The sequence below is a fragment of the Cebus imitator genome, unplaced genomic scaffold (assembly GCF_001604975.1).
Source record: "Cebus imitator isolate Cc_AM_T3 unplaced genomic scaffold, Cebus_imitator-1.0 Scaffold440, whole genome shotgun sequence".
NCBI lineage: Eukaryota > Metazoa > Chordata > Mammalia > Primates > Cebidae > Cebus > Cebus imitator.
In genome coordinates, this window is record NW_016107755.1 from 890,337 (window position 1) to 894,737 (window position 4,401).

Genomic DNA, 4,401 nt, shown 5'->3' on the forward strand with positions numbered 1-4,401 from the left:
TCCTCAAATGCAAGCATATCTTTATTTCTTCTTGCCACTTTTCTCTCAACCACTTTTCTCTGATGTCATTTATTGTTCAAGCAGCATAACCATAGCAAATACCCGGGTTCCACAGCCCAGACAAGTTGACACATGAAATTAGCCATTCCACGGCCAATCCAATAATTTAAACAATCTAGATAACTGAGTCAAGTGAAGGCCAGGTCTTTTCAGCTTCTTCCCCCTGCCCCTGCTCCTACCTAACTAAGGTAGATTCACGGTATTAGGAGGACTGCAGCTTCTCCTGGCAGAAGGAGAGGAGTGAGACCACAAGGTTCTTCCATTTGTGTTGGCACAACAGACCTTAAACTATCTTTGGATTTATACTTATATCTTTTAATGCGTTTCTCTGAGGGAATAAGGGAGCTTTACATTTTGTTGGGGTTTTTAATCTCACGGCTGATCCTTTTGAGCAATTCAGCCCAGTGTTGTATTGACTGCCATATAAAAACTGACCCTTGTTGCTCCATTTATTTGTATGGCCCCACTTTTTTTCTTTTTTCTTTCTGTTTGCATGTATATGATCTCTATACAAAACTTTAAAGTTTTTTTTTTTTGAGACAGAGTTTCACTCTTGTTACCCAGGCTGGAGTGCAATGGCGTGATCTCGGCTCACCGCAACCTCCGCCTCCCGGGTTCAGGCAATTCTCCTGCCTCAGCCTCCCGAGCAGCTGGGACTACAGGCACGCACCACCATGCCCAGCTAATTTTTTGTATTTTTACTAGAGACGGGGTTTCACTATGTTGACCAGGATGGTCTCGATCTCTTGACCTCGTGATCCACCCGCCTCGGCCTCCCAAAGTGCTGGGATTACAGGCTTGAGCCACTGCCCCCGGCCTAAACTTATTTTTTAATGGGATCATATACATGCAAACAGAAAGTAAATATCTTAATCATTCTGGTAGTTTTTTTCTTTTTTGTTTTAATTTCAGATCCACACCTACGGAATCATTCTGGTATTTTAAACAGAACTGTTTTCATGGCCGCACGGTGGCTCACGCCTGTAATCCCAGCACTTTAAGATGCCAAGGTGGGCTGATCACTGGAGGCCAGGAGTTTGACACCCGCCTGATGAACATGGTGAAACCCCATCTCTACTAAAAACACAAAAATTAGCCAGGCGTGGTGACGCATGCCTGTAATCCCAGCTACTTGGGAGGCTGAGGCAGGAGGATCACTTGAACCTGGGAGGTGGAGATTGCAGTGAGCCAAGGTCATGCCATTGCACTGCAGCCTGGGTAACCAAAGCAAAACTCTGTAAAAAAAGAAAGGACAGGACAGGACAGGACAGGACAGGACAGGAAAGGAAAGGAAAGGAAAAAGGAAAGGAAAGGAAAGGAGGAAAGAAAGAAAGAAAGAAGGAAAGAAAGAGAGAGAAATAGAGAGAGAGAAAGAAAGAAAGAGAAAGAAAGAAAGAAAAGAGAACTGTTTTTACTACTTCTAGTTTCTAATTTCCATTTTTAACTAAGTAAAATCTAGCTCTGTCCTCGGGAGACTGGTTATAGGGTATCTCTGTGTAAGCTGTCCCTTGACTTCATTCCGACCGCACAGTGCCTGACTTATCTTGAAGCCTTAAAAACTCTTCTGAAATCCTGTGTACATTTTACTTTTCTTATAATATTCTTTCTAGTCACCCTTCAAATGCATTTCAAGTCATTTGCCTTGAGGCTTTCGAGAAAGATGGTGCCCATTCACACTCTTACCAGCAATGTGTGAAGAGTCCCATTTTTCCACATCCTCATCAGCTCAGGACATTTTTGAAACATTTTGCCAATCTGATGAGTACAAAGTTAATTTCATTTTTGTATTTGTATCTCATTATTTGTATTTTCCTGAGTAGTAAGGAAGGAGTTGAACTTTTTCTTAATTTTAGAATTTATTTAGAATTCCTGTGAATTTCTATCTCTATCCACTGTTCATTTTCTACAGTTTTCCTATTTTAACTAAAATATTTTATTTTGAAAACCTTAACACAGAAAATAATAGAAAATCATATAATAAGCACTCTTGTAACCACAACCTAGAATTAACAAATATGAACATTTTGCTTAGTTTCATATTTAAAAAAATTAAATATTACAGATAGATTTGAGGTTTTCTCTGTCCATTTAGTTCCCTTCTTAGTTCCATCCCTCTCTCTCTTTCTCCCCAGAAGCAAACACCACCATAAATGTGGTGTGTATCCTTTCAGGCCCTGTGTTTAAACTTCTATCATATATATGGAAACTGCAAACTACATGAAATGTGTGTTTCTAAGTGTATATAAATTATCACATATTCATTAGTGTTTTGAGACCGAGCCATATGGCTACATATAGATCACTGGTTTTCAACCAGAGGTTTTGTCCCCCAGGGACACTTGGTCATGCTTGGAGACATTTTTGTTTGTCATAACTTGGGGATAGGAGTGCTGCTGGAATCTAGTGGTAGAGGCCAGGGATGCTGGTAAACATCCTACAGTGTACAGGCCCACTCCACATCAAAGAATTATCCAGCCTAAAATGCCAATAATGCTGTAGTTGAAAAACCCTGATATAGGGTTTATTCAATATTTTGCTTTTATAAACAATACTACACCTAGCACTGTTACATGCATCTCTGAGTGCACATGTGCAAGATTTTCTCTATTGGGGCACAATCATACAGGGTGTAAGAAGGCTCTAGACTCCCCACCTCCTAGGTCCCTTGGCCACCACCATGTCCACTTTGGCTGTCTTCATTCTCGATGTCAAGGGCAAGCCCCTGATCAGCTGCAACTACAAGGGCGATGTGCCCATGAGCAAGATCGAGCACTTCATGCCTCTGCTGGTGCAGCGGGAGGAGGAGGGCGCCCTGACCCCACTGCTAAGCTACGGTGAGGTCCACTTCCTATGGATCAAACACAACAGCCTCTACCTGGTGGCCGCTACTTTGAAGAACACCAATGCCTCCCTGGTGCACTCCTTCCTGTATAAGACAATAGAGGTATTCTGTGACTACTTCAAGGAGCTGGAGGAGGAGAGCATCCAGGACAACTTTGTCATTGTCTATGAGTTGCTGGACGAGCTCATGGACTTTAGCTTCCCGCAGACCACTGAGAGCAAGATCCTGTAGGAGTACATCACTCAGCAGAGCAACAAGCTGGAGACAGGCTAGTCACGGGTGCCACCCACTGTCACCAGTGCTGTGTCCTGGTGCTCTGAGGGTATCAAGTATAAGAACGAGGTCTTCATCGATGTCATAGAGTCTGTCAACCTGCTGGTCAATGCCAACGGCAGCGTCCTGCTGAGCGAGATCGTTGGTACCATCAAGCTCAATGTGTTTCTGTCGGGAATGCCTGAGCTGCGGCTGGGCTTCAATGACTGCATGCTCTTTGAGCTCACTGGCCTTTCGGGCAGCAAGAACAAATCAGTAGAGCTAGAGGATGTGAAATTCCACCAGTGTGTGCGGCTGTCACGCTTTGACAATGACCACACCATCTCCTTCATCCCGCCTGATGGTGACTTTGAGTTCATGTCCTACTGCCTCAGCACCAGGTGAAGCCACTGATCTGGATTGAGTCTGTCATTGAGAAGTTCTCCCATAGCTGTGTGGAGATCATGGTCAAGGCCAAGGGGCAGTTTAAGAAACAGTCAGTGGCCAACAATGTGGAGATATCTGTGCCTGTGCCCAGTGATGCTGACTCCCTCAGATTCAAGACCAGTGTGGGCAGTGCCAAGTATGTGCCAGAGAAAAACGTCGTGATTTGGAGTATTAAGTCTTTCTGGGGAGGCAAGGAGTACTTGATGTGAGCCCATTTTGGCCTCCCCAGCTTGGAGAAGGAGGAGGTGAAGGGCCAGGCCCCCATCGGGGTCAAGTTTAAGATCCCTACTTCACCTTCTCCAGGATTCAGGTCTGACACATGAAGATCATTGAGAAAAGCGGTTGCCAGGCCCTGCCCTGGGTTCGCTACATCACCCAGAGCGGAGATTATCAACTTTGTACCAGCTAGAAGGGAGAGGAGTTGGGGGCTTGAAGAGGAGGCTTCCCTACAGCCCCGGCTGCAGATTTTAGGAGGGAAGGTGCGGGCTTTGCGTGTCTGTGTGAGGGCAGGCCCGGACTTGGCAGTTTCTCTCTCCCAGTACCGGCCCTTTCCTCACCTCTTCCTTACTCCATAGGCTGGGAGAGAAACTCTCTCTGCTTCCCTCACCGGTGGAGCTTTCCTCGTCCCCCTGATTTTATGTGAAGAAATAGAAAAAGGGCTTGAAGTCCCCGTCGCAAGTGCCTTTTTGCAATGACCTGCCTTAGCGCCTGTTGCAGGTCCCTCCTCCTTCACAGCTGCTGAGCCCGGAGGCCTGGCTGGCCCCTCCTCTGAATTTTAGGATGTCATTAAAAAGATGAGT

General features: G+C 45.3%; 1 pseudogene; it reads left to right on the forward strand.

The window, feature by feature from the left end:
• The first annotated feature begins 2,737 nt into the window (after positions 1 to 2,737).
• LOC108290631 lies at positions 2,738 to 4,203 on the forward strand (annotated as a pseudogene).
• The last annotated feature ends 198 nt before the right edge of the window (positions 4,204 to 4,401 follow it).